This window comes from Panthera uncia, chromosome B1 (genome assembly GCF_023721935.1).
Source record: "Panthera uncia isolate 11264 chromosome B1, Puncia_PCG_1.0, whole genome shotgun sequence".
Classification (NCBI taxonomy): Eukaryota; Metazoa; Chordata; class Mammalia; order Carnivora; family Felidae; genus Panthera; species Panthera uncia.
This window is the reverse complement of record NC_064811.1, coordinates 120,821,340-120,846,357: the sequence shown is the minus strand read 5'-3', so window position 1 is coordinate 120,846,357 and position 25,018 is coordinate 120,821,340. Positions and strand designations below refer to the sequence as shown.

The window sequence follows — 25,018 nt, the reverse complement described above, 5'->3', positions numbered from 1 at the left end:
ATTACTTTGTCTTAACTCTAATGGTAAAACAGCATGGCATAAAGATCAAAGGAATTAAGGAACTAAAAGCACAGGGTATTGATTAACTTCACTTTGAAACTGTTTAACAGTTGGATAAGTTATTTAGGAAAAAAAGACAACTTTACAAAAATTACCTTTCTATAAAAATGCTTGAACCATTTTTTTAGGAAACCAGTATTTCCAAGTAACAAGCTGTGTGCATTATTTCCTGACTTATACCACTAAGCTTTCTTCTTAAGCAGATGATCTTGTGAATAAGCAGAAAAAGTTAAAACTTGAGCTCCCAAAGAAGAGCCATAATGGGGCTTCAGAGAAATCATAAGCCAACTGTATGATTTTTGTAGTGCACTAGTTTTTAAACCTAAGATGTTTCATTATATACCTCATTAGAATGCCATGGAGATGTAAAATACCTCAGAGATGTGTTGTACAAGTACTATGGAAATGTACGTGTCATCTATCCTTGCATCCAACTTTAAATAGGATTTAAGGCCTAGTAAGAATTCTTGCCTCCTCTGAGGTGCTTGACTAAATTAAGACATCATAAAGGGCTAAAAAGTGAACATGCCAGAGGATCTGTAATGTAACTTTCACTACTCCATTTTTTTTTAGTCTACCTGATTTCATTTGGGTACCCAAGTCAACTGCATACTCCTACCAAAGGCAGTATTGGCAAAACAGATCATGACTCTCAAGAAGGATAAAACAAAGATACCCTAAAACTTCCCGACACTCAAAGAAACCACAGAATCACAGAAGAGTAGACACAACAGATTACGGTTAAAAATACTTAAAAAACACGAAGGCTGCAAAGAAAAATACTCCAGAGATTCAATGCCAGTAAATATTTTAAACCATAAAGAGCAATTCATCATTAAGCCAAGAATTGCAATGAGCTTTGTTGATGGAAGAGTAAGACAGAAAATTCACAAAATGGCACAAGGGTGGGGGGGGGGGAAGAGAAGGGGATCACAACCATATTCATCAGACCTAAGTAAAATTAGGCTACAGAGTCAAAAGTCCTGAGGAATAGAGAACTTCTAACTTTTGGTAAAACTAAATTACCTGTTACCCAAGAAAGTAGAACAGCAGACAATCCGCATACTGGCTTAGCACTGAAGGAGAAGAAGGACATACACTCGCATTTCCGGGTGGAAAAACAATCCTATGAACAGTACCTGTTAAAAAGTTATGAACGCAGGTAGAGACAGTGCTCTGGAACAAGTAAAATACAACCATAAGCAGCATCAACTCTAAACAGTGCCTAACAAAAGCACAAAGACTATTATACTGCTCATTAAGGAAAATGATACATCCTTATCCACTGTTAAGGCAGACCAGGAAAAAAAACAAGTTAAAATTTGCTATACAAGTATAATGTCATTACAATGAATATAAAAACAGAGATGGGTTTTCTCCATCTATTTTGGTCTCAGACAAATACCTCAGAGTTATAAAGCTCTGTGATCTGGTTCCAAACAAAGATTTCTTTTCCCCAGCTACTTCATTAGGAACTAACTTCGTTTTGAGATATTAGACCTGTAGAAAAAAACAGGTGAGGTGCCCCTGGATTTATTTTTCCTGTTTTAAAATAGCAGTTAGCCCTTGATGTTCAGTTTCAAATGGGTCAAATGTAGCTAAATAAAACTCACACTAACCAAAATAATCCTAGAACAAAAAGAAAGTGAGGATGAATAACATCTCTCTCCAACTTTTGCAGGTTTGAAAACACTTTTTAAACTACCTACTCTGCTGCCAGGAACTCTACTTCAACTGAATCCTCAGAAAACGTATTTAAACAAATTCCTACACAAGAAAGTGACATGAAGATCCACTGGAGACCACAGAAGAATTCTGCTGGTCTTAGATCAAAGCATCAAAGTCCTGCCATTATAAACATCCAGAAGTCAAATTTCACCTTAGTGAGCCTCTTATTAAGCCTTGTTTTGGTTACTTCCAAACACTTCGCAACTTTCTAAGCATGTTAATTAATGACTCTGAATAGTTACGGCTGCCATTTTTTCATTAAAAATCTTTTTTCAGAGATTAATTTTCCAAATCCGGGCAACCGGTGTGTGACAGTGGGAGGGAGGATGAGCTCTCAAAAACCTATTTTTAGTAGTAATGCAATTACGACTACCTTAAAACACAGATGCTAACAGCCAGTCTCCCAGTCTCTCAGGTGCGACTTAGGAGACATGCAAGCAAGAGCTGCCATGTGGTCTGTCACCAGTGTTAACCGAGTGGGAAACTCCGGAATCTAAAAGGACAGGAGTAACACACAGACTGAAGAGCAGCTTACCACTTACCACTCGTAAGTTCATTGCAAGCTGTGACACTGTGGCCAGATAATTTCAAAAGTAGCATCCCTTGGATGAAAGTGAAGCAAGGAATTTATGGATGTCACAATTACATGAGACTCTAAAGAGGACAGCACTCTGGTTTACATATTTAGGTGTGCCAAATATACTATCCGATACATCTCCACTGTGTTGGAAAATTCTTTAAGACAAGAACGCTTTCTGGTTCTGCTCTGCATGCACAAGTCCTTCCATCCTGACAAACCTAGGCTGCTTATAAGACAAGCGGTCAATTATTCTTAGTCACAGACACTCCCTAGAGAATAGCAAGTGTCAGCTCTGTTTTGTTTCATTAGATGATTACTTGTTAAGTAGACTGAAGGCACTTAGGAATTTTCTTACCATCCTCAACTTCCACAAACAAATCTGTCTTATTTGTACATCTCCTTGCCACTTCCTCCAGAAGTTGTACCACTTTCTTTAATCCCACTGAATCCCTGTTCTCCAATTTGTGCTTGTAATGGAAAAATGTCCTTCGGTTCATAGTAACTTCAAGACATCCAGGTCCTAATGACCTCACACTGATAAATTTCATCTGTATTCACCTCAACTCAAAAACCAGAGTCATCTGGCCTGCAAGTGCTCACTCCTTGAACACAGGAGACTGAAGACTGGAGACATTTTAAACTTTCATTTTATTGACAAGAAGAAAAACTCTACCACAGTTGTCTCTTAGAAAAAAAAATATTCTGAGTCACCGTTAACGGAGAAGAGCAGTTTCACGGACTGCAAAGAATGCCAATCGTGGTAAATTCCCACAAGTGGTCAGTTATGAACGATTCACCACCAACAAATGAACAAAATTATTCTAACTGCATTATTAGCTTATGCAAGCATTGTATTGGTTGTGTTTACAAACATTATCTTATTGATTCCTGCAGCAATTCTTCAAGGTATGTATCAGTATCTCAATTTTACTAAGAAACCCGAGAATCAGAGGTCAAGTAACTTTCTCATATTCTAATTAGTGGTAGATCTACATTTTAAGCAGGTAACTAAAACAGAATAGGTGTGTTAAAGTCCATTAATCAGGTTTAAAAAAAAAAAAAGTAATTCACAAGTCAAATTCAGATGAAAATGGAATAAGCCAGAGGAGAAAAAATACCCCCTTTTTTTAAAAAAAAAAAAATCCTGCTGTATTTCATTTTTTTGGAACATATTTCTCCTTCCCCACTGATCTCACAGGTGCGGTTTATGACAACAAACACACATCTGTAGGGGTGAGCTGACACACACAAGGCAGGACAGCCTGAACCCTCTTCCCTATATTTAGAACCTTCTGCTCAGCTCTTAATTGAATAATTTAATCAGGACCCTCTAAAAGGGAAACACATCCATATTCATCACAGGCATCAAAGGAAACATCTTTACAAGTTATATCCTTTTACAAACCAACATATGGTCTCACGCCATTCTCTCAATTGTTGAACTCCTCCTCTGGGAAGAGCATGGAATTTTATTTCTTTTTATCACTTGAAAAAATCACTTCCCCCCTAATTCAGTAAAACTGGGTGGAGGCCACTTCCTCCACAGGTGAGAGAAATAAAACTTGTTGATCTGTCATTGTCAGGAATTTTAAAGTTAACTATTTATTCTGTGTACTTTTAAAATAGAAACAAAAGGCAGACCAAATCCAAAATAAGAAATCAGGGCACATATCCCACACTTTCAAGTAAAGCCTCTACAATTTTTCTGTCGTCTTAAGCTGTTTCTAAATGACAAAACAAGAGCCCTTCACTTGGAAAGAAAAGAGCTAGGCTTGAATGGTAGCACCCACTCAGGAGGTGCCCTCTGAACAAAACACCTCTCTGAGCTTCCATTTGCTTTTCCACAAAACTTTGATTCCACCACCTATCCCGCTGGGTTAAGTATGAATACATAAAACTGCTCTGAAAATCACAACATGCTGAAAAATGTAATATATTTTATTAACACAAGTTTCACAAACAAGGAACCTAATTTAACACCTTGTATATACAAAAAAAGAGTTTCTGTCCTAGCTGTGTCAGTTCTATGAAGTTCTAACTTTGTAAAGGGAGAGAGAGAAAGGGGGATAAAGAAAGAGAGAGAAGGCTATATAACTGCACTCAGAACACAGCACTGAACGAGACAAAAAATAGATTTTTAAAAGCTCATGCCTTTATGAGACCTGCATTCCAGTGGTCAGGTAAGGCCTCCCTGAGAAGATAATATTTATTTTTTTTAAGTTTATTTATTTATTTAGAGCATGTGGGAGGGGCAGGGAGAGGGAGAGAGAGAGAGAGAGAGAGAGAGAGAGAGAGAGAGAGAGAGAATCCCAAGCAGGCTCTGTGCCATCAGTGCAGAGCCCGACACAGGGCTTGAACTGAGGAACCAGGAGATCACAACCTGAGCTGAATCTAAGAGTTGGATGTTCAACTGACTGAGCCACCCAGGCACCTCATGATATTTGAACAGAGGCCTAAAAAGGTGGGAGGCTGAGCCCTGTGGGTAAGTGGGGAAGCACACTACAAGCACAGGAAAGAGCAAGTGCAAAGGCCACCAGGTAAGAGACAGTAGTGAGAGAGAAGATGGGACAGACAGGTAAGGGAGCCAATCCATAGGGACTTCATAGCTTTCATTCTGAACTGAGCCAGGAAGCCTGGGGTGGGGGGAGGGGAGGGGGGAGGGACGGATGTGACCAGAGTTTGAAAGGATTACCATGGGTTGGCCCACTGAAAGAATGGAAGTAGGAAGCAGGAGCAGCGAGGTAGTGGTAGTGGCAGCAGTAAGAACTTAGGAGACAGATTGGGACGCCATAGCAATTGTTGTGGTTTTGAGAGGGACAAAGGTTTGGATCAGTGTAGCGGAAGAGTCAGATCCTGGATATATTCTAAAGGTATGGCCATGAACAAATACGTTTTATTGCTAAAGTAAATAAAGGAAATAACCATAAGGTTGGAGAAATCAGTTTAATTTTTAGACATGCAAAATCCCACATTATAGAACTATGAGACTGAGTCTCTGAGGTGGAGTCCAAGGTTACTGGAGAAGTAGTCCAGGAATGATCACAGAAGCAGTGGGGAGGGAATAACGACTAGAAGCTGAACTCTTTTCGGAATTAGGGGGAATGATGGGGACTGGCAGTAAATCACTAACAAGGAAGGGAAGGGAGTGGTATAATCTGACATGATAGTCAAAGCTGGGTGTCTCTATGGAGGATGGTGGAAGAATGGTCTGACGGCAATGAACAGGGCACCCACTTCCAGGCACTGCGATATGAGGGTTATGAGAGAAAACAGCCACGCCTTGAGACCGTTACAAAGGAAGCAACATCCTCAGATGAACATACACAAAGACATTCATGTTCTAAATAACCCAGATGTCTAACAATAATGGAATGATTAAATAAATTATGGTACATCCGACAATGATGTAACTGTTAAAAAAGAAAAAAAAAAAAGACAGACTTTCATGTCTAACAGGGGAATAAAGCCATACTGTAACCGTTCAGTTTGAAAAAAGTTGCAGAACAATATACACAGTATGGTTCCATTTTAAAAACACAAATAAAAACAAAAACTGTACAGGTACAACATATGTGCATTTTTAAAGGCCTGGAAGGAAGAAACAAAACAGAACAAGTGGTTCCCTCTAGGAGTGAGCTGGAAGGAGAGGAGTTCGGAACATTTTTACTTATAACCAACTACTGTTTTCAATTTTAAAACCCCAATAATAAAGATAAGTAAAAACTGAAGAGGGTAACATTTATTCCACATGGCTCTATAAGACAGTATTATGAACAAGAGGTGGCAAGATTTATCTTTTTATAAAGAAAAAAAATAATTGAAAGTGTTTCTGCACAGGGGCGCCTGGGTGGCTCAGTCGGTTGAGCGTCCGACTTCGACTCAGGTCAGGATCTCGCAGTTTATGAGTTCAAGCCCTGCGTCGGGCTCTGTGCTGACAGCTCAGAGCCTGGAGCCTGTTTCAGATTCTGTGTCTCCCTCTCTCTGCCCCTTCCCCGCTTATGCTCTGTCTCTCTCTGTCTCTCAAAAATGAATGAATGTTAAAAAAAAAAAAAAAAAAAGTGTTTCTGCACGGAGTGGAAATATCACTGAAGTGGGATTTCAAGAGAAATCTATTCCTGTGTATAGTGTTGGAATAGATGACTTGCCTCTGGTGGGAATATGATTTTTTTATTAAGCAATTCAGCCACATGATCAAAAAGTTCAATTTTACAAAACATGTATTATAACAAAAAATAATTTACCTTCTCATTCTAGTCCTTGAATCCTCTTTCCATTAGCAATTCAAATATCCTTCAAACCTTTCAACGCATAAATTTCTTACCAAAAAAAGTTTTGTATTACTCAAGTATCTTCAAAAGCAATTTGGTCCTGTCACTTTTCCAGCATATAAATCTGTTACTTGGGAGAATGAAATGATTTCTAAAAATCAAAGTTTACACAATCCCTGAAACACTGACTCTCTTCCACATGACAATCAATGACAACAGCCTGTTATCCATCTGCCAAAAACAGGACTGGACTTACATGTTTGCCTGGCTACCTCAGAGAAGAAACTGAATAAAACAAGAGCAGCCCCCTTCCAGAACAGTAACAGCTCCCTCCAGTTAACAGCTAAAAGAAACAAATGCAATATGTCTCACTAGGTCATGGAAAAAATGCTTTGGATAAAGGCAAGCATAACCTACAAAATTAGGTGATGTACTTTAAGTCCGGACTTGTTCAGTCCAGTCCTATCTATTAACTTTTCCACAGTGACTTACTTACCAGTCAGAACGCAAACACCTAGTAGAGCTCTCAGAAGGTTTCAGAACCCCAAATCTCCTCCTTTATACATCCAACTACTAAGAGAATGTTAGTCTTCATTAATTCACAACTTAACTGAACAAATTCCTTAATCCCTTACCACCAACATAAAAGTACAGTAGAAAGAACACGGGCATGATACAGTTCCCACCACGACCAAGCTTAGAGTTATGAAGTGTGTCAGTGAGAGATGGGAGAACGATGACGGTGTTAAGAGCCACACAATATGTTCAGGCTGTTTATCTAAGGAGAACACAGGATGAACAACCAACAATCTATGCTGTTTTCTTTGCCACAACTACATGTTACATGCATCCTGGGCTTTGTTACTTACCATGCAATAAAAATACAAACTGAGTTCAACTGACTGTCAACCAGTCACATCAGTATGAACAATAAATGGATAATCCAAAGCAGCCTTAATAAAAAGTAACCACTGTAGGGGCGCCTGGGTGGCTCAGTCGGTTACACATCTGACTCTTGATTTCGGATCACATCACGATCTCACCTTTCATGGGATTGAAACTCGAATTGGGCTCTATGCTGACAAAACGGAGCCTGCTTGGAATTCTCTCTCTCCCTCTCTCTCTCTCTGCCCTCTCCCCAACACACGTGTGCTCTCTAAATAAATAAATGAATAAATAAATAAAACAATAAATAAATAAATAAATATTAACCATTGTAGGCATTTTTCCAAAGACGTACAGATGGTCAACAGGCACATAAAAAGATGCTCAACATCACTAAGCATCAGGGAAATGCAAGTCAAACCACAATGAGATGTCACCTAACACCAGTTAGAATGGTTTTTATCAAAAAATTGTCAAAAAGACAAGAAATAACAACTGTTGGTGAGGATATGGAGAAAGAGAAACCTTGTGCATTGTTGGTGAGAATGTTAATTGGCGCAGCCACCGTGGAAAACAGTATGGAGGCACCTAAAAAAAAATTCCATATGATCCAGCAATTCTACTACTGAGTATCTACCTGAAGAAAATGAAAATGCTAATTCAAAAAGTTATATGCATCCCTATGTTCATTATTTACATTGTAATTTACAATACCTAAGATATGGAAGCAACCTGTGTCCAACTATGGATGAATGGATAAGAAAGATGTGATACACACACACACACACACACACACACACACACACACAGAGATACTATTCAGCCATAAGAATGAAATCTTGCCATGTGTGACAACATGGATGGACCTTGACAGTATTATCCTAAGTGAAATAAGCCAGATGGAGAAAGACAAATACTACAAGATGTCACTTATATGTGTAATCTAAAAAAAAAACAAACAAAACAAAACCACAAAAAACCCAGACTCACGACACAGAGAACAGACTGGTAGTTGCCAAAGGGGAGAAAAGTTGGGAGAGAGGGGCAAAATACGTGGAAGAGAGTAAGAAGTACAAACTGCCACTTAAAAAATAAATAAACCATGAGGATGTAATATACAGCATGAGAGATACAGTCAATAATATTGTACTAACATTGTAAGGTGACAGATGATATCTAGACTTATTGTGGTGACCATTTCACAATGTAAATAAATGTCCAATCACTATGTTATACACCTGAAAATAATATACTGTATATCAATTACACCTCAATGAATTAAAAAAAAAAATTAACCAGTTTTTGGAATATATTATGCTTTATCAAGAAAGGTTTTAACTCCTTTCCACATGTTGTTTACACTAATAATAAAGCTATTATATATACCCTGAGAATATAGTAAATTCTAAAAAAAATTTTTTTTACATTTATTTATTTTTGAGAGAGAAATAGAGGATGAGTGGGGAAGGGGTAGAGAGAGGGAGACACAGAATCTGAAGCAGGTTCCAGGCTCTCAACCGTCAGCACAGAGCCCGATGTGGGGCCTGAACCCACAAGCCGTGAGATCATGACCTGAGCCGGTCGGATGCTTAGCCAACTGAGCCACCCAGACACCCCTTAGAACACAGTAAAGTCTAAAGAAAGGCTTGTGCAAGACTCAAATATTGCTGTGGAAAATCTCTAAGTGGATGACACAGTTAACCAGAATGGTTTTATTCTATATTCTATATTATAAATTATATATGAAATATATATATCTATATTATAAAATTTACCAAGGCAAAACATATTTTATCATATAAATCTCCCCACCCTCCTCTTGAAGTTCTGGCTGTAGGCAAGAAACAGCCTGAACAGAACATCTGAAACACACCAATTTGAAGATTCAACAAACTCTCATTACCATCACTACCAACTGCAAAGGGAGGGAGCGGTCATGCACATGGTTCGAGGGGTGACATTATACAAGAGTGCATCCATGGTCTCCATCAATTTTCAGTACGGCTCAAGTATTCAAAAAGAATCAAAAATTATCCTCTTATCACCACCACCACTACCACCCCACAATGAAGCACCAAGCACTGTTTGGACACTTTATACCTATTAACTCCCGTAATCCTTACAGGAATCCTATAAGGACTATTTTAGAGATGATGAAACAGGTACAGAAATGTTCAGGAGCTTGCCAAGGCAACCTGCTCCTCTTAAATAACCTCCTCCTGTGTCTCATGCATAAAGCAGAAGCCTGGTAATCAAGGATTTGCTTATGGTTTTATTTTAGTCCCTCTAATTCCTTCCCTTCCCAACTTATTTGGTTTCATTGTTCTTTCCTTCTTGATACACTTTCCTAGAACACAGGAAAAACCAAGAGTTTTATCAGGGCAGCAATGACAAAATGAAGTTCATTTTAATCTAAAGAGTCCAAAATAGGCATAAGAAATCATAAGCTGTAACTCAACAAGACATAAGGAACCTGCACGAGGGCTTCACACCAACAGACCATATGTGTGTTCAACTCTTAATATTCTTTCTTTTTTTTATTTTTTTAAATGTTTGTTTATTTTTGAGAGAGACAGAGACAGAATGCGAGTGGGTTAGGGGCAGAGAGAGAGGGAGACACAAAATCCAAAGCAGGCTCCAGGCTCTGAGTTATCAGCACAGAGCCCGATGCAGGGCTTAAATTCACGAGCTGTGAGATCATGACCTGAGCCAAAGTTGGACGCTCAACCGACTGAGCCACCCAGGTGCCCCTTTAATATTCTTTTCTTATGATAAGTCTGTGGAACATTAAAATTAAACTCCTTTTACGAAATGCATTTTCTTTACATTTCCATTGGTTATTCTCAAGAGTCCTTCATGGAAAACAAAACAAATCAAAACTACTGGCTCATTTTTTTTAAAGGTAATACTTTTCCATTCAAGCAAATGTAGAGATGGAGAAAATTTAAGTATAGGTAAAATATTAAAATACTCATCTTAATGGCTAGCACACAGCTGACAATCACAATGCTATCTATAGATATTGGCAAAAAATATTACTCTGCACTCTGGAGGGTGTGGGGGAAGGAAGGAGGAGCAGACGGGAAGATAAAGCAAACCGTGTCTCGGTATGGCAGAAACATCGGCTGGTGGCACTAACACTTCAATTCTTATGTGCCTCCTAATCCCTGCCTTTTCTTGCTCTACTGCAGGGTTTCTTAGCATTATGGGATATTAAGCAGCATCCCTGCCCTCTACCCACTTGATGCTGTTGAATCACTCATGCCCTGCCTCCCCCAGTTGTGACAACCCAAAATTTCTCCAGTTCCTGGCAGAGGAACCACTGCTGTGCTCAGCTATGCTTTTCTCTCCTTTCCTCCTTGTTATCTAAGTGCCTCGGGCCTCAACAGTTTTATATGACTCTACTTCTAGACACTAGGACACAAGGAATTGCTGATCTCTTCAAGAAGGGAAAAGAGAAAGAAGTTAAACATACACATTCTTTCTTCCTCTTTTTCTCCTCAAACAAGAAAAGCAGGAACAAAACAACCATTCCTCAGAATTAACTGGTATGTCTTGAGCGCTTACAACAGGTATCACCCAGGGTCAAGTGCTGCTGGGTATAAAAGACTTAGTTCATACCCACAATGAACTTACATCAAAATGAAAAAATTCATCAAGTACCTACTGTGTGTCAGGCCAATAGTTCTTAATGCTGGTGTACATTAAACTTACTTGTAACACTTTTATAAAAACTCCCCGCCAAAACCCTTGAATAGAATCCCCTAGAGGCAGGTCCATGCACTTCTGTGGTGGTTGCTGAAGTGATTCTGATGTGCAGACAAGGTGAGAACAATTGTGCTAACACAAAGATCATAAAGACACTGCCTGTGTACCTCCAAGTAACTCAGTCTAAAGAGTTAATAGATAACTGTAATAAAAGCAATTAAAACAAAAGCTAGACTAGACAAGCTGGCTTGTACTTTTCCTCAAAGTTACAAGATTTTTAGTGCAAGCCTAACATTTATGACCACCGACTCCAATTTTATCAACTGTGTAGGGGATACCCTATGAAGTATAAATACAGACACAAAAACTGCTGAAGGGCAGGATGCAAGAGCTCTATCAACTGCGTCTTCAGCTTTCTTTCTCAATCTCTTGATTTTGAAAGGTTATCCCAATTGTAAGAGAAATACTTTCAAATTAAAAATACGCAACACTAACAATGATGACTTGTTATTTAACTTTCTTATTTTTGTAGTCTCTTACTAATAAGACTGCTCCTTCAAGTCAGAAACTGACTTATACAGTCCTCATTCCCTCCCCAAACACAGTGGACAGGCAGCAGGAGGGTATGAACTGCTTGCTGAATTGGTTAATATGGATGCCACAACAGGCAGAAGCCCACAGTGAGGATGCACCTTCTTAAAGGAGCCTTTCCCCAAATAGAGATCAACATCTCAGCCTGCACAATTTGACAAAACTCCTCAGTGTCTGAATGCAAATAAATGCTATAAATAGTTTGTGTGCCAATCATCTGAATGTTAATCAGGTTAATTTTGTTCACAGTTAGGAGGAAAACATTTAAAACCAATGAAACATTCCCTGAAGCTTGAACAAATTTCATAAAAACCCTAAGCACACAAACAAAAACACAGGAAAATAAAGAGGTGGTTATTAATCATGCCAGACTGCAAAGCCAGCAATGGGCAAAAAGCAAAACAGGAAGCTGTAATAGAGGGGACGGCAAGCCATATACAACCTGCCATCCTGGGTTTCAACAGGGGCTAAGTGCTAATGCAACATGCACTGCATTATTATTCCCTTTCACGGAAAAGCTACAGTCAGTCTCTGCTAAAATTAAGACCCATTTTGCAGTTCATCCTCCCTTCTCCCCAGCTCAGCTTTTAAAGAGTCTAAGTCTGACCAAGGCATATCAGCTCAGGGTTCTCACACATGCTCACTCAGAACAAGGAGGGGAGGGGATAGGATCTGGCCAAGTGGTAAGCCTTTAGGTGAGATTTCAGTCTGTTTTGGGGCACCTGGGTGGCTCAGTCAGTTAAGCATCTGACTTCGGCTCAGGTCATGATCTCATTGTCTGTGAGATTGAGCCCCACTCTGGGCTCTGTGCTGACAGCTCAGGGCCTGGAGCCTGCTTCAGATTCTGTGTCTCCCTCTCTCTCTGCCCCTCCCCTGTTCACACTCTGTCTCTCTCTCTCTCAAAAATAAATAAAGGCCCCCCCAAAAAAAATTAAAAAAAAAAAAGTCCTTCTTCCCCCCTAACTTTGAAATCTTTTCAGGTCATTTAAAAGAAAGAAGATGGTGAGGCAGAAGATGCTAACAAATTAATTCTATTCTGTCTAGCCCCTAGGGAAGAACTCAATGCTGAGTAAGACTGTACTTCAGTTAGGTAAGGATCTAACCAACAAGCAACAGATGTTTCCTTTACAGGCAGTGTATGAAAGCCTTTTTTTAACACCTCTGATCACTATTATCCTTAGGAGAAAATCTGAGAAATTAAATGCTGATGCCTAACTCTAAATGTTTTTCAGCTTATAAGAACTCCTACTACATGGGAGAACTTTTCTCACTTTAATACCTTATAAACTAATCCATCTCAACAATCAAAACCATATTCCAAGACCACCGGTGTGTCTCCTAGGAATAAGAAAATGCCAGTACAAATAAAACTAATCCTGCAACCCAGGTAGGAGAGAAAGAGGCCCATTTTCACGTACTCTGTGAAGCAATGGTGTCTTTAAGGTTCATCAATCCCATCAGTTGCCTGAGAAACTGCATATAATGGATAACCCCTATAGGGCTGGAACACCTCACATTCCTAGGAGACTCTGACCCCAAATCATGTCACGGAGAGGAGCAGGGTATTATCAAGGAAACAGGACAGAGAAGGCCTGTCTCTTGTAACTCCAGCTTACATATATTGGGTACCTCCAAATAACTGCAGCTTTGCATCGGCAGCTGGGAAATACTGGCTTCAATAAGAAAAACCCAGTTTTCCCAGACGGATACCTCCTGGCACACAAAGAATAACACAATGATATAAAAGACATCATTCCTATTTCAGTGAGGAATCTGACCAGGACACAGGAGAACATTTTTTGTTTCTTAATACTTAGCATTTTATTATTTGTTTTTGTCCTTTGCCAATTTTGTTTTTTACTGGGGGTGTCTTCCTATTGATTTCAGAAGTTTCTTACATAGAATGGTAACTTGCTGCAAATATATTACCTAAAAGGTTGTTTGTGTGAGTCCATGTTTCGTCATTTGTAAGTGTGTATTTGGCCATATAAATGCTGTCACATCTATCAAATCTTCCTTTATGGCTTTTGCCTTTTACATTTAAAAGGTCTCTAGAGGGGTGCCTGGGTGGCTCAGTCGGTTAAACGTACTTCAGCTCAGGTCATGATCTCATGGTTTGTGGGTTCAAGCCCTGCATTGGGCTCTGTTCTGACAGCTCAGAGCCTGGAGTCTGCTTCACATTCTGTTTCCCTCATTCTCTGCCCCTCCCCTGCTCACACTCTGTCTCTCTCTCTCTCAAAAATAAAATAAACATTAAAAAATTAAAAGGGGGGAGGCTCTAGAGCTAGCTATTAATTACTCCCTCCTATCTCTTGATGAAATGGCACAACCACCTCTCTCTCTCCTTCTGTCATTATGACAAGAATCCATGCCAGAATCTTTCTACACTGAGCATGTATTACTCCACCGGAAAAAAAAAAAAAAAAAATTTAACACTAATGAATGCTATAAAAAAAAAGCCACAGATAAATTCGAAATACTTATCTTTAAAAGCTCTGGGCAATTTAAGTAACTTCTTTAAATCATTAAAGGGCATTCTTCTCTTAACTCAATTACTATAGTTTTCTCAAAAGCCTTTATCTACAATTGTCAGGGAAATGCTCCATCTACAAATTCCCAAACTTGATATTTCACAACGTCATCACCAGGATTCCCACTGCTTAACTCTTCTCAATTCATTTAAGTCCATTAGACTCCTTGTAACCCATGACCTCTTATCTAGATTGGACTCAATACTGCTCATTAACATTCTAGACTCTAAAAATCACATTGATTTTTATAAACAGCAATGTTTTCTGAATGCTTACTGTGCACTGGATCCTATGCTCAGTGTAAAATGCACCCCCCCCCCACCGCCCCCATTTTAACACCTCTGAAACCAGGAACTCTACAATCAATGGTATGTCTGACATTGTCCTCAAGTAGTACATGAAATAATGCAATGAAATAATTAGCAGCATCTTAGATTAGATGAAATATGGAAGTGTAACTCATTTCATCTTACTATCAATCTTGAGGCTGTTACTATCATCTCAATTTTTCACCAAAGTGAATGGCACCTCCCCCAAAGTTACAAAAAGCAAGTAAGTGTTGGGGCTTAGACTTTAAACCCAGGCAATCTGCCTCTAGAGCCTCATCTCTTAACTGATTTGCCAACCATTGGCCAGAATCATCTTTACCGACATTTCTCTCTAATCTTGCTATCAGGCCATTAAGTTATCCCAGAAAGTAACAATTACCTAGTCTACAGCCACATCACCCTTCCCATCAGGCTTTGTCCCTGCTGGTTAGATTTTGAATTCTCCATAGATTTCCTGGCACACTACCTACGATAGTTCTTTCAAAACTTTTCCATTATTTTTAAACTTCCAATACCATCTGCTGGTCCGCCCACCTCACCAACCCAGTGAAGGGACCTGCCTCCCATACTACTGGGAAAATCAGCACACGCTCTGCCATCTCCTTTCTTCCAACTTGGACTCCATTGTGCTTCTGTCTCAGACAACTCTCCCTCCTTACCATGGTTATATTTTGTCACCTGCACTTCAGATCACTAACTCCATTATCTTTAATTGCTCTCTGTCCATTAACTTCTTTCCTTCAACCTTTGGAATCAAAACAATCTCATCGATTCTGAAATATAAGTCACTTGAGGGCATCTGAGAATCTATTTCTCATTTCTCAATCTTCTGTGTCTCTTCACAACTACATTCACTTGATTACCCAGGCTTATCCTTCACCATAAACCATACAACATTTTCCCACTCTGAACCTACTTCTGGAATCTCTCTTCCCTAGGCTTTGTTTCACTGCTCCTCTGAGCTCACATGTTTCTTCCAGTTTCTTCCTCTATCCACTTTATTTTTATCTTTTTTTAAGTAGGCTCTATGACCAGCATGGAGCCCAACACGGGGCTTGAACTCACGACCCTGAGATTAAGGCCTGAGCTGAGATCGAGTCAGATGCTTACCTGACTGAACCACCCAGGCACCCCTCATTCACTTTAAATATATGCCTCTCCCTTCTATTAATTTCCAACTGTGCACTTCAGTGGAAGACTCAACTTACTGGCTCTCTTTCATGGTTCTCTCAGAATACCTATCCACCCTTAGAAGTCCAACCATCATCATTTCCAGGAGATGACTCTGGATTCATCACTGTCCTTAGCTATCCCACCTTACCTCAACATGTCAATTCTAATTTATCATTCATACAATCTTTATTCCTTCCACAACCAGTTCTTCCCTAATTTTTAAGTTTATTTATTTATTTTGAGACAGAAAGAAAGCTTGTGTACACGTAAGCACAAGAGGGGGAGGGGCAGAGAGAGAAAGAGAGAGAGAGAGAGAGAGAGAATGAATGAATCCCAAGCAAGCTCCACAACCAGCACAGAGCTCCACAAGGGGCTCAAACCCATGAACCATGAGATCACGACCAGAGCACAGATCAAGAGTCGGACACTTACCCGAATGAGCCACCCAGGTGCCCCAGTTCGTACCTATTCTTAAGGTTTTATTAATTTTCCAGCCACTCAAGTTGGAAACTTAAGAACACTCTCTGACCCCTCTCTCCCATTACTCTATAGCCAAATAACCACCAGTTGGTTTTTTTGCTCACAAAACCCATCTCATATATCACACAGATAATTCAAATACTTTCCTATTAATCTGCTGGCATCACTGCATGTTCACCTTCAGTGATTCCCGATGCTTCCTTATTCTGGCACTGTAAGGTCTCAAATTCTCACTCCAACTTAACCTTTCTGAACGTGTCTCCCACCTGACCACACTGAGCCCTATCAGGAATACCCACAGTGGTGAGGGAGGGCTGCTCACCAGCCTGTGGGTCTGTGCTGTCCAACACGACAGCCGCAGGATAAACACAGCTATGTCTAAACATAACTTAATTAAAATTAAAAAAATGCAACTCCCCTCAGTTGCACTGGCCACGTTTTAAGTGCTCAGTAGCCACTTATGGCTGGTGACTTTTATCCTGGACAGTGTAGATACAAAACATCTCCATCACTCCAGAAAGTTCTGCTGGACAGTGCTATACAGATCCTCAGCATACATGCTTACCTCTCTGGTCTTCCATACCACCTCTCTGCCTAGAACACTTCTCTCCTCTCCCTATGCAAATTCGCATGTCCTCCATACCACAGTGGTCCTCATGCAAGTTGTCTGCTCAACCTCTTCCTGTATTACCCTGCAACAATTCTTGCAGTGTTGCTGCATTTAATTTTTCATTTTTGTGTGTCTTTTAATTATTGAGCCACTCAGAACTAATAAATATTCAATGGAATAAATGAAGTACATACGGACTATAATACTGCATCAAAATTATCAAATAATGGTATATGTAATACCCCCTCTCTATTAAAAAGACATGTTTTCTTTCAATTTAAACAAAAGATCTTGCATTTAGCTAACTAAATGACTTAATTTAATGCCTAATTATAATACTTGAAAGATAATTAGTTCCCCTTTTTTTTCCTTGTGGTGTTTGACTCTGAAAGAAAAAAAAAACCTTAAAGGTCTGAAATACTTCCACTTTGCATAAGCACACCGCAAAGAAACCACTAAAGATAGACAAGGAAAAGAAAATGAATGAACAGTTTGAGTAACTATACCCTAACTATCTGAGATTATAGGAAAAAATATCTATAGTACAGCCACCCTAAAATTAAGGAGAAACTACAAATAGAGCATTTAAAAATTATAAAAATTATGTATATAAATGGTTTTGAATCAATAGCTAAGACCCCTCTTTCAAATGTGAAATCATGAATATTTACATTCTGAGCTCAAAAACGATACAGATGCATAATTAACTGTTATATATGTATGTGTTCCTTCTTTATATTCAGGATTATTGTCTTAAGAAAATTAGTTCAGAAATGGATCCACACTATAGTTCTGGGTTCTTAACAAGGGAACAAGTCTCCTTATCTGAACACTGGAACCTGAGCAGAGATTTGGAGGAAATTGCCAGGTTAAGGATTCACTCAGACCATCAAGAGTTACTTTAAGAGGGAGTCTCCCCTGAAGTTCTGATTTGAGCTTATAACAAAAACTACAAAGATGTAAAACTCCTCAGATACTGTAGTTCCCAGTACCTTCCTAAAAACTCTGATATAATCGCTGTAGTTGAACTATTTGTGAAAGTTTTGACTTTTTTTCTCTTACATAAATGAATGTTCTACAGACCCTGGTCATTCTGCAAATCAGCCAGCAATAGCTGTGTTACTGTTTTTACCTAATAGCACTTGTACATCTCTAAAATTGACATCTCTAAAAATTTTTAAAGTTATTATTTATTTTGAGAGAGAGACAGTAAGCAAGCAGGGAAGAGGCAGAGAGAGAGGGAGAGACACAGAATCCCAAGCAGGGTCCGCACTACCAGTGTGTAGAGTTCGATGCAGGGCTCAAACCCGCGAACCCGTGAGATCATTACCTGAGCCAAAATTAAGAGTCAGACGCTTAACTGACTAAGCCACCCAGGAGCCCCTAAAACTGACACCATCTTAATAATGCACAGCAAAATCATTTTAATTTAGATTTTAAGTAATTATATTCATGCTAGTTTTGCTTTTTTTTTTTTTAATAAGAAAGTTACTCCAGAGTATGTGTTAAAAATACTTCAGTATTTTTGCTGCAAATCAGATGACAGATCACCAAACTGGACTGAATATGTGCACTACTAGGTAACAGCAGAAAAGGAATATAAAGAGCCAAGAGATTTCACTTCAGAGAGAAAAGGTGATGCCCCTATTTGTTATCAAAGCATACCCTGCTAATCTTGGCACAAAAAGTAAAACCAGAGCTTCCAGTTGCTGAACACAAAGTGCTAGGAGAGTGGCATGCCCGGAGAGGACACGGGAGCTCTGCGCCCCTTCTTCTGTACCCTGCCCTGTGTACTTCCTCCATCTGGCTGGTCCTGAGTTGAATCCTTTATAATAAACCGGTAATCTGTTGGTAAAAGGGAGAAAGTAAGGGTGAAAGAGAGAGACGGAGAAAGAGAGAGAGGAAGACAGAGAGAAAGAAAGGGAGAGAAAACAGTAAAACCACACACAGAAAACACTGAAATGACATACCTTTATAGAGAACACTTCATCAGCCTCACTTTATGACTTAATATCAAGTTTCTCTACTTCTTTGTATGTAAACTATCCTTTTTCTTTTCAGATCTTTCCAATTCTCTCCCTAATACCCCTTAGCACCTTCCTTAAATACCCCAAACTTTGGCTTTTGGTTAAAAATGTGATTTGTTTTTGAGAGTCAAGACAGAAAATTCATACAGAACTGTCTGAGTTAACTTGAACTTTGTACAATCTTGGATCTCTCATTTTCTAGTAAGGTCCCATTGATTGAGACACAGGGCTTTTCTTTTCCATTTCTAAAATGAAAAAAAGAAAAATCGATTTTAATCTGTAAAAAAAACATCTCTCTGAGGTTGTCAGACTTGATTCCTACTCAGCTCAAATGATGTTAGGTACAAAAAGTCAATACCATGCCAAAAATTATCCTTTCCTTCCCTCCCCAAATTACAGTGGATTTATTCAGACCACAGCCTTAGGAAACAGTGAGCATGGCAGCAAAGGATAAACAAATGAAAACTCAACAGCAAAAAGAGTGACCTGGGTTCTGGCTTTGCCTCTTCTAGTCACTTAGAAGAGTGGCTCTAGGCAAGTCAGCTGTCTTCTCTGGGCCTCAGATTGCTCAGCCTGATACGAAACCAACTGGATGAGAAAATCTTCAAAGCAGCTTTTAACACTAAATATCTCTATTCTCTGCAGAGGAAATTACAAATCTTAATGTTTATGAATGCACTTGGCAAGGCTGTCCCATCATGTCCTTCACCTGAAATATCATGCAATTTGGGTACTTGTGTGTATACAAGCTCACCAGGGCATATAAACATCTTTGGATTAGAGGATGGGAATGAGCAGACATTGGATCCATGGTATCATTAGATTCTTAAACAGCCTCACCATTAAAAAAAAAAAAAAAAAAAAAAAAAAAAAAAATCACTGCAAGACTACACAAAAGTAGACAAATGTGGAAAAAAATTCCAGAATTTGCAATGAACTATTTTCATTTCAAAGTGTAGTGTTTAACAGCTAAGAGAAGGCTAATTTTGATGTCATTAAATACTAGAACTTTTCACTACCATCAGCTTGTGATATTACAAGAAAAACACAAGGGGAAAGTGACAGGAATTATCTGAAAAACAGAGAGGACAACAATTCAGCTTTGAAATGCATTGCTTTTTTGGTCATATTTATTCTTCCAATTATGTTCTGCTTAGATATGTATAATATAAACATTATATTTCTTCTTAAGTACTTAAAAGAAGACAGCCCAGAAAAGCAAAATAGAGGGCAAATTTGTCTAAAAGTAAAGTCATGTCTATACTGGAATAGCAAATCAGAGCAGAACAAGGATTATTCAAATATTCTAAGCAAAAAAAGTATACATATAAATACAAACTAAAATATATAAAATATATAGTCAAACTAAATATATACAATATATATTATATAATAAATATATTACATAACATTTGTATTTTATATATTTAATGCATATATAGTTAAAAGTGAGGCTCCAGAGTCAAACTGCCTGTTCATATCCCAGCTAAGATTATAAATCATAATCACTCACTAGTTATGTAGCCTGAGGCAAGATACTGAATCACTCTGAACTCAAGTTTCTTTGCCTGTAAAATGTGGTAACAACAGTACTTAGGTAAGTTTTGGGGTTTAAATGAGGTATGAGTATTAAAACTAAGCATACAGTAAAAACTCAGAAAATATTAGCTACCACTATTTATCTTATCCAAAGCTCTAAATCAAATTAGGGTCTATGATAAACATGACCCATAGAAAAGTCAACCTCATCTTATCCAGTACTTGTTACTTCCAAACTGCGTTTATCTTATCAAGAGCCAACTAGAAAGTAGAAAAATTAATGATACATCTCTTTCTTTTTTGACCCCACAAACTGACTAGTAGAAGTAAAAAGCAGAAAAGTAGCTGAAAGAAGGAAAAGGAGAAGCAAAGGTGCTACAGCAGCACTATCCAGCAGAACCTTCTGCGATAACGGAAATGGTCTACATACACTATCCAATATGGTAGCCACCGCCACATGGTCATCCTCAGACGACCCATAAACTGAATACGACTGCCAGAAATTTAAGTAAAAAAACAAAGGTCTTCTCTTCCTGAATTGTTCATATGTTCAATTCAAGTATCTTTGTTTTCAGTGGAGACCTGATAACCCTGACTAGTTAAAGAAATAACATGCCAGCTGATACATCAATACGGTGCAACTTAGTGCTAATGAAAGGATCAGAGATAAGAAGTATGTGGTCCTCTGATGTTTTAGAAGGTCCCTAAGGCCAAGTTAAATTCAAGCTCACATGAAGCATGATTCAGTACACAGATCAGAGCTGCAAAGGTCCTTATCAGCAACCCCAATGCATTTGTTCCTCCACTACCAAATAGAAAGCTACTTAGGCAAGGCAGACTGAACATCCCTGCATTTATCTTCAATTTCTTTGGAAATTCAGAGTTCTGTAAGCCTTTCCCTCTTTCAGAAACACTAGCGTTCCTGGGCTGCTCAGCTTTTCCACTATAAACAAAATCCATGAACCACCCATATCTGAAGTATAACGCCAGACTCCTGCTTAGCTGCCCCTGTAATATGGTTTAATTATGATGACTGAACTAATAGGCTGACATCATAGACTTTTACAGGCTGACCCCATGTCATCCTGATGTATCATTTTGCACCAGTTCAGTGCTGTAAATCAATTTAAGATCTCAAGCAGGTTGAAAAGGCTGGTAATGATGCTTTCTCTGCTGTCTCTGGAGACTCTACATTATACACAACTTACATTATTTATAAAGCCTCAATGATGCCTCCATTAGCCTTGTAAGACTACACAAATGAGATCTTTTATACACACACAACTTGGCCTTGATTATGTAGGCGACTACAGCTTAAATATACTCATCTAATTACACTCTAGTTTCTTCTTTTTCCGATCTAACCGAGTCATTACATTTTTATCTTTAGCCCAGAATTACTATAAATCAAAATCACAAACCGAAATTTAGTTTTCTTAACTAATAAATGTATATGGGGAAAATGGGACTTACTTAATGCTTTAATGAACTTAGTAGGAAAAAAATTACTTAAATTCCAAGAGATGTAAGAGGTTAACATTTTTAATTGCTTAAAAACGGTCATTTCTCTAAAGCGCAAAGGTCATCAGCTCTTCAAGGGTATAAAACCAATGGATACTGCAAAAAGGAAAACTGTATTTGGTTACATACCTATGGTTGTAGGGGTCAAAACTAAATCAAGGACAAATCCCTACCCTCAGAAGAAACCTGATCCTGCCTGGATCCTCCAGAGAGGCTCTGGCATCACCCACCTCTAGAAAATCATCTCTCACGACCCTGGTTACAGTTTCCTAAGAATTGCAATATCACACAAATGTACGCCACCTGCAGAGAAATATCAAATAACTGCAAATGGGAAAGAGGGAGGGAGAGAGGAGGACAAACACTTTAATCAGTTCAGCATACTCAGGCCTGGCACCTACATCAGAACAGCAATGATGCAAAATATTTATACTCCTTGAAAATGCTGAGGCCGTGAACATTGGTCCTGCCTCGACTTTTTTGAAATAGTGGTTCCAATACAACTCACCTACCTCCAATAAAACGTAAAGTGGTAATTATAAACAAGATCAAAAATCAACATGGGCAGAGAACAGTTTTCTCATTGTGTTACTGAATGCAGGCATGTTATCCACACACGCAATTAGAGCAAACGTTCTGAAATACAGGCATTCTGTGATCTAGGTGCTAAGAGTTCCAGCAACAGGATGGCACACTGCAATCGTGCAACTTCTCTATCATTCCACATACTCTGAAACTTCAGATACCATGCCAAGAAGAGAACAGGAGGAGAAAGGCAAAGGCCGGTTGCCACAGCACTCACGGAAACGATGGTTTCTCAAGGAGATGGTTCTGAGACGCGCCTCAATTTTCAGAAGGGAAGCGTCTTACTGGCTATCTTGCACAGTCTATTTAAAAGTCGTATGCACCTCAAAATAAACAAAAGCCGCAGCTACTGGAGTTGTAAGATCCGGCAGGCATTTGTTCCTCCTCCCTTCCTAAAGTACATCAAGGAAACGTTCTCTCTTTAAGCCTACATGTATATTAAGCAACTAGAAAAACAAGCCCACGTCTGTCTATCTCACACCCACTACCCCCCACCTTACTACAGCAGCAACCCCGAGAAACACTAACAAAGACAGCGGAGTAAATGAACAGTTGTTCAACAGCGAACTCACAAATACACATGGAGTGAGGCAATCGAATCCGGTAAAGGGAAAGGAATGAGACGACACTTGGGAGACGCACGGGGTGTAGGCGGAAGAGGGGGAAAAAAAAAAATTACGCGCCGCCGCCAAGCCTTTGAATAAATTAGAGGGAATTTCGGTGCGAACTTTCCTTGACCTCGACCCCCAAGAGGCTCGTCGGGGCAGAGAAAGGAGCCCGTCCGGGATGCGGAGGGGAACAGGGCACCGGGTGTCCTCCTCGCGCCAGACCCGCTCCGCGAGGCGCCGACGGCGTAGAGGGCAGCGCCTGCGGCTGCCCAACTCCCGCAAGGGTCGCTCGGGCCGGCGCGGGACACAATGGGCCCGCGGGCCGCGCGGACGGGCCTCGGCCCGGCTGCGGAAAGGGAAAGAGAAACGGGGAGCGGGCGGAGGGAGAGGGTGGAATGGGAGGTCCCGCCGCGGCCGGGGCCGGGGGCGAGGCTCGGGGCCGAGGAGCGCGGCTTCCCCACCGCAGACCCAACAAAGGCGCTAGGAGAACCCCGGCCGAGCCCTGCCTGCCTGGCCGCCTGGGCGCCAGGACAGGAGAAGGTAGCAGGTTCGCTCCTCGGAACGGCCGGGAGGCGCCATCATGGGGGGGGGGGGTCCCCGGTCCGCCCCACGCGGGGAAGAGCCCCCTCCCCGCCGCGGCCCGCGTCACCGGCCCCGCACGACCGCGGCAGCCCGGCGGGCCCGCGCCTGCCCCACAAGAGGCGGCGGCGGCGCTGGAAAGCCCAGGGAGCCGAAGGAGGGCGGGGACGCGGCAAAGGAGAAAGTTGGGCTCAGGTCTGTTTCGTTTTACCGGGTTGGCGGCGCGCCCGTCCGCGCGGGCGCACGAGTGGCCGGGCGAGCGGGGTCCCGCGGCCCCGGTCCGGCCGGCGGGGCGCTGCCCTCGCAGGGTCCCTCCCCGCGCCTCGGCCCGGGCTGAGCCGCTCGGCCTCTCCTTCCTCCTCCCGCCCGCCCGCTCGCTCCCGGAGCCTGGATTGATCTGGTCGCGCTGGCGTCAGGGAGTCGGAGCCGCCCAGCCTCCACTCCTCGGCTGCCAATACCCGGCGCACTCGCCCGCCCGCCCGCACGCTCGCTCGCCTGCTCACACGCGCACCCGCGCGCCGCCGCCGCCGCCGCCGCCGCCGCCGCGCGACCAGGGATCCTCTCCAAATTCCCCGCCGGTTAGCGCGAACGCGGGGCCAGCCACCTCCCCCCGCCTCCGGCCCCACGCCCCATTTATTCCGAGGAGAAAAAACAACTTTCCTCCTCCTGCTTCCTTTAGTCCGGGTGGAGCGGACTTGGTGCATTATCCTCAAATGAAGTTTGGTGTTCAGTATTTATTTCCTGAAATGTTCATCACCCGTCCACCGCGCCCTCCGAACGGTACCGTAAACGTGGAGTGCATTTTTGACAATTATCTTTCAAGGCTCTCCTTTTCCTGTCTAGTTTCCATTGCCCTTCACTAACTTTCCTGTTTTGCAAGCCCCAGAAGTTGCTTGTACCCAGAATTGGATAGCCTAGTTCTGTTGCGTGTGCTTACACCAAACCCGGAATCAGTAGTGTTTTGTGCCAGTTCGGGATCTAATGATTCCAGTAGCTAACCTAATTGTTTGACAGCTGCCACAATGGAACTCAACTTTTGATCCAATTTCTACAATTTTTTAGATGACTCCAACCCCCTAAAATAAAAGCAAACTGGCTCTCATCTACCTGATCTGCAAAGACGTTGAACATATCTTTTTGTAACGATTAATTTTTCCCTTGGCTAGCTCTCTGGAAGCTGGCATGAAATCTTGGATAATCACCATAATGTTGAGTT

General features: G+C 40.7%; 1 protein-coding gene across 7 annotated transcripts in view; it reads right to left on the bottom strand.

Annotated features, from left to right (window-relative positions):
* The window catches only part of SMAD1 (SMAD family member 1), an 80,048-nt gene extending 55,579 nt beyond the window's left edge, over window positions 1–24,469 (bottom strand). The window contains exon 1 of one of the 7 annotated variants that reach the window (XM_049631202.1): window positions 24,314–24,469. The gene's annotated coding sequence lies outside the window, so the exon portion shown is untranslated. The other 6 variants (XM_049631205.1, XM_049631197.1, XM_049631199.1 and 3 more) reach the window with 6 other exon arrangements.
* Between the last annotated feature and the right edge of the window lie 549 nt (window positions 24,470–25,018).